A 6,604-nucleotide genomic window follows, 5' to 3' on the forward strand; every position below is an offset into this window, starting at 1 on the left:
TAAGTGGTAGGAAAGAGTTCGTATCCACAGAGAGGCAATTGTTGTTATGCAATTTTCAGTTTCTAAGGTAACCAAGGGGGATTTTGTTTTAGCAAATCAAATAAAACAAAGTAAAGCAAAGCAAATAATTGGAATAATCAATAAGGAGAACATATTGGTCATGGGATAGTATCATTCACAAACATATATTTTCATCAATGACTATAATTGATAATTTAATCTCTTGTTTATTAAAAGTCTTAGGATACCTTGATGGCAAGAATATCCCGCTAATTCCCTAATTTCATCACAACCACATTAAAAGATGCATATGTGAATTCTTCCTAGAAAGCAACCCAAAATATAAATGCACAATTAAATTAAACTCCCTAAAAGCTTTAAGATTTATGAAATAACACTAATCAAAGCAAACAAACGTGTAAAAGCACTAATTCGTTTTAAACCAAGGTTATGATTCATATGTGACTAGTAGGATGTATCACTACAAGCACTACCCACAATTATGCTACTTAAAATCAGGGACAAACAACTTTTTCGTATTGAAAACCCTAATATATCTCTAGAGATGAAAGGATGAAAGAAAATCGAATTGATTCCAGACTCAACCAATCAAACAATCAAATCATATAACAATATAATCCATGAATCATAAACAATAAAGTTGAGACGAAACTAATTCATAGAATCAAATAACATGCTTAAGAAATCAACTTTTATCCCATAACCAATTTTATTATTTAGTTACTCATAACAATGGTGTTCATCATCATCATAATCAATAAAATAAAGAAGATGAAAGCAAAGCAAACCCTAGAAGTAGTTCTCTCCAAAGATCCAAGTAGAATAATAATATCAACCTCTTCTTAATGTTTAGGAGATATCTATATATAGTTCTCACAAAATTAGGTCTTCTAAATCCTTCCGGGCCCGTGTATTATCAAAAATGGGGTTAAAACGCGTCAAAAGTGTCCCAAGAATTTGTCAGGTTCGGCTTAAACGTGTATGGACTTTTTCAGCCGAACCTGACAAGTTATTTTTTTCTCCGGATAAGTGTCAGGTTCGGATCACAAGTGATGAGAGGTTGTCATCCGAACCTAGGTTCGGCTAGCTCTTTTTCGGCCGAACACTCACCTGTAACTTCTTGTATTTTCGTCCAAAACTTGCTCCAAAGTTCGGCTTACTTCATGGTTTCTCTTATTAGCCGAACACTCTGTTGTAATATTAAATTTGCGGTAAATACGGATTCGATGCTCGGACTTGAATAGATTTAAAAACAAAAATATATACACAATTTGTCACAGGATCAAGAGATACTAGGACTCAGGATTCCACCAATTCTTATACTCATGCGAATCAACTATTAATTCTAGACAATTATAGCTTATAATGATAACAAATATCGACTCTTTTCTTTGCCAACAATAGATTTTGTAAAGTATTAGATGTAAATCATAAGCATGATGCATCAAGAGTTCCTAGACTAAGCATACATCATCAGATAAAATCACAAATAATCAAGAAAAATCATAAAACACTCATAATAGTGCAAATAGTCATAAAAGAATTAAATAGAATTACTCATGCATAAAGAATGGTTTCCTCCATCATCCCAGTAATGGGGTTTAGCTACTCATATTAATCATGTTCTAAAAATAAATATTTGATGCTCAAAATATGATTAAAAGAGTGAAAAATATAATACAGTGAAACTACGACCCTCTTTAAGCGTCCAGAGAAGAACGATAAAAAACCACTGCTGTAAATAACGATACCTCGTTGCTGCTGTTGACGCTGTTGTTTTAAGACCCACAAATGCTAGTCGTTGTCACTGTTGATAAACGACTGTCTTCTGAAGTCTGTTCTTCGTGTTCTTCGTGCTCTTTAATGGCAGCAGCAGCAGCAGAACTCCTCCTTCCTGCAGCTCCCGTTCTTCACTCCTCTAGCCTCTCTCTGGTCTCTGCTCGACCCAAAACCTCTTGATCCCCCTTCTCTGACATAAAACCAACTATTTATAGGCTTTAAATCCCCTTGAAACTCGATCAAACCCCTTGGAAATCTCCATTACTCTTTACGGGTTGTTTGAAGAATAATCTTCTTCTTGTTGCGTTACAGGATGTTTATAGCTATTCTCTCGTCTCAAATATCTTCTAGGACTTTTACCCAACTGTTTTGATGTATATCCCACGCAAGATATCCCATAAATCTCTCAAACTAATCTCAAACCCTAAACAGAAACCGTGTGCACTGTCTTGACTTTGTGTGGATTTTCTGACTTATCCAGCCCAATTAGATGGGTCTAATCGCTTCTAACAGGTCCCTTATGTCTTGTAGAGTCCGTGGGTACCAAATTTGCTCATTGAATCGCCTCCTAGGTCGCTCAAATCCTTGATCCAAAACTGTTGACGCTGCTGCCTTTTTTCCCGCCAAAATCCAGTTTTGAAACTTTGAAGATGACCTCCCCCTATCCAGTTCCGGTGTCCCTTTAGTACATGCCCTGAAATGGGGTGCCCCTTAGTAATTAGGTTACCCCTTATCCAAAGTGAGAGTCCGTACAGTAATTTTCTCCCACGAGCGCAAAAACCACTTTTTAGCCAATTTCGTCGCAAAAGCTTATTTCTCCAAAAACACCTACAAAGACATAAAATAACCAAATAAGTACAAAATCGAGCACTAACAATATAAACAATTGGGACAAATTAGACACATAAATGTGTCTATCAAATACCCCCAAACTTATTATTTGCTAGTCCTCGAGCAAATCTAATCTAAAATAAAATGACTACACTTAGCACGTGCAGTAAGCCGTTAAACCACTAGGTGGCCCTAGTGGCGGAGTGTTGTCTCCGAGAGGTTTACCAGAGGTGTACCCACAAAACCTTAATACTCCAGAGGTTAGCTATCTACGCAGAACCTTGGAAGGCACTAAAGAATCTCCTTGGTTGGCATACTTATTGACTACAGGAAGAAGTACCCTGATGCGAAATTCCAATTGCTGTACACGAGTTTGCACTCAAGCATACTAAAATTCATATAAAGTGACAGAGCTCTACTCAGATAGTTGCACTATGAACATCATATTCGGAGTCAAAACTAATCACATGGATAGATCAAGAAGATGGATATAGAAAACATAGATGGTTTTGATGTTTATTAAGTGAACGACGTTTCCCATATCTGTCTGAAAGCTTCCGCCAAAATGAACCTATCCTAATGGATTGAGATACCAGTCTGACTAATATCAACACACTGGCATATACAAGGGTACCAGTGGTCGATAACCTAACTCTAGGTCAACACAACTGGCATATACAAGGGTACCAGTGGTCGACTTTATTGAATTTATTCCTTTTGGTCAAATGGTCTGGTCTCAATATTCTCTTTTTTTTTTCTACTTTTTGGTAACTACCATTTTTTTTTCATGGTATCTCAATCACTCTAATTCACCCTAGCATTGGTAACAACTTGAATCGTGGACCCCACCTATCACTTAGAGAAACATAGTTTAAAAACAAAATAAAATAAAAATAGAAGTGAAAAGGACTCAACGAGATATGGTGAAACTATCATGTTATTTATAACACCTGAGCTCTGTGCTTTTATGAATAGACTCTTCTAGATGTTGCCATCTAATCAGATTGGTTCTTCAACTCCTACAACCAAAATGCTTCCATCCACTTAGATTAGTTAGTGCAATCCTAAATATGAATAAATTTCTAAGCTCTGGAGTTTATTTATACTTACTGCAACTAAAAAGTTTCCCCCATACCCCCAAACTTAAATCTAACATTGTCCTCAATGTTCTAAAGATAAAATTAAAAACATGAACAAGGAGAAACTATTACCATTTGAAGCAAATGAGTTAAGGAAAGATATTACCTGGTTGCATGAGTTTGGGTTACCTCCCAAGAAGTGCTAAGTTTAAAGTCTTCAGCCAGACATAGAAAAGGTTTAGTCAACTCGAACCGTATAACAGTAGCCGGAATAACTGTGGGTCTTTAAAACCAAAAAGAGCTGACAAAAGGAAACTGCAGTGAACCAAGAAAATGTACAAGACTAGCATGCCCTTACCTAGTTTCTGTATAACTATCGCTAATTGCGGTTCAGGTTCAGGTTCTATGAAGGGGTCTAAATAGACAACTTTCCTCGGATGCATTTCTTCATAGGTAGGATCCAAATTATTAGGTCCTAGAGTCTGGAAAAACTCAGATAAGAACCTGGAATCACAAAATAACCTAAATAATTTAGGATCCTCTAAGTCAATTAGGTAAGACTTACATAGTTGACCACAGTCAGAGTAGTGGTCATTCTGAAGCAAATGTGTCGATTATAATTTCCTAAAGTACTTAGGCTTAGTCTTAGAACTTAATAAGTGACACATTTGAAATCTAAACGTTCCCACAGTTGGAAGAAAACTATTTGGTGGGAAAACAAAGTCAATCTGGGAATCATAGCCTGGGCAAACCACATCAACCAGAGGATGGGTTTCTAACGACTGAACTTCTTCCTGGATATCATTAGGCTCGGGAAAACGAGTATGAAGGTAATCTTGTAAAATGGTTGAGGCATAGATATCAAGTCCTAAGTGTGGGGAATTTCTGAGAGTTAAAGGTAAGGCACTAGGGAAGTGATAATCACCCCCAAACTTAGAGTTTTCAGTGTCTCTAGATAGACCTCTAATTATTTCTTGAATTTCCGTATCTTCAGAGTCCTTAAAATATTCAAGAGATTCTTCTAAGTTATTATCAGGTAGTGCATCTTTACTCATCTCTACAGGTCTATCTTCTTCTTCCAAGACTATTGTTTCTAAGTCGCTAGACTCTAAAACAGTATTTTCGAAATGAACCCGTTCCTCTAAACCACTATCGGCTTCGTAATCAAAAGGAAAAACTACATCGTCTAAAACGGTGGTATCCCTAATCAAATCCTCGTCCTTTTGAATAGGTGAATAATCATAAAAATTATTTGGATTTGAACTAGAAATAATATAATCACTATACAACTCAAATGGATTACTAGATTCCTGATCACTATGCCTACATATTTCAGATTCTTCATCACTACTATCCTCATCATCATAATAGTACGAAGATGATTGAACCTTATCTAAATAAGTAGTGTTACCAATTATAACCTCGTTATCTTGATTATGTGAAAAAGTATCTTCATTCTCAAGGGTATTATTGGATACACTATATTGGCAATTCAAGTTATTTCGAGCAATACTTTCGTTCGTCTCTAACTCAAGTCTACGTGTCGACTCAGCTATCCTCTCAAGGGTCTCTTCCAAAGAAAGTTCCCTTAGTGTATGGTCTAAGTTTTGAGTTAATCTATTGAGGATATCTTCTACAGATTCAGTTGTTGTTGCAGTTCTTTCGTCCATAACTACGTTATTCACCTCATCTAATTTATACGTTGATTCAGCTAACTGACGTGATGACTCATATAAATTCCTGAGAGTCTCTTCTAGAGAAGGAATAGGAACTGAAGGATCATAATAAGGACTACTTTTCAATAGTTTGATTGTATCCTCTAGAGACGAAGAACTAGTACTATAATCTTCTTGCTCGTATGACTGATGCACGTGTGGATAGTAATTGGGCTCACCATGGTATGACCCATAACCTTCAAAAGGTTGGCGTTCCCAACCACTATTTACACTACGGTCATAATAATTTCCATATTGTTCAGTTGGATAATTATATTCATTCTGATGGCTATTATAATACCAGTTTGACATTTTAACTGCAAGGGAATTCTAAACAAGCACAAAGAAGGCTGACTCGACCACGACAAACCTATTTTATCTAGCAAACAAAAAGCATGATGGCTCCCTTAGATTGTTTCTAGACTAGCATCTATCTCTCGAAGGGGAATTCGTTACAGTTTGAGCAAGCCCCTCTGGAATCAATCCGAGTCAAAGTAAGTTGAATTGAGGCGAGGGAAGCTCAGTGGAGCTTTGATACCCAAGGCCTCACCGCTATCACAAGGCGGCGCAGTCACGCATTCAACTCACAGAAACCATTATGAACTTCGAGGTGTGCTTAAAAAAGTAACCAATATTCTTCGAAAATTTTTCCTAATAAGCGCGTTACCCTATCGGTCTCGTTCTAGTCAAGTTTTAAGCTTGGGTTCGGGTTAGGTTTCGTTTTCCTAAGGCGGGCAAGAAGGAAACGGGGATGAAATCCGAGTCCTTATCTTGATTTGGCCAGGCCTTGCCCTTTACTAGGAAATTAAAAACAGTCCAAATCCGTCCTCAATCAATGAATCACCTTAAGGAATACAGTAACTCGCTTACAGGAGATTCGCGAGTGTTTCGATGGACTTACCTCCCGTACCAGACGGGGGATGAACCGTTGAAGTCGACTCGGGCCACGACTCATATGTCATGTACGAACCCGAGGAGCCGAGACGATATTGTAATCATCGTCCTTCCCTGCACATAGTTTATATAATTTTTTTTTATATAACCCTTCCGTAGGGTTAAAAAAATTAAAAATAAAAAAAAAGTCCAAAAGTCCAGAATCAAGTCCAAATAAAAAGTCCAAAAATTACAAAAATTATGAAAAATAAAGCCTATTTACAAATTCAAAAAAAAAAAAAGCTA

This window comes from Papaver somniferum, unplaced genomic scaffold (genome assembly GCF_003573695.1).
Source record: "Papaver somniferum cultivar HN1 unplaced genomic scaffold, ASM357369v1 unplaced-scaffold_189, whole genome shotgun sequence".
Taxonomy (NCBI): domain Eukaryota; kingdom Viridiplantae; phylum Streptophyta; class Magnoliopsida; order Ranunculales; family Papaveraceae; genus Papaver; species Papaver somniferum.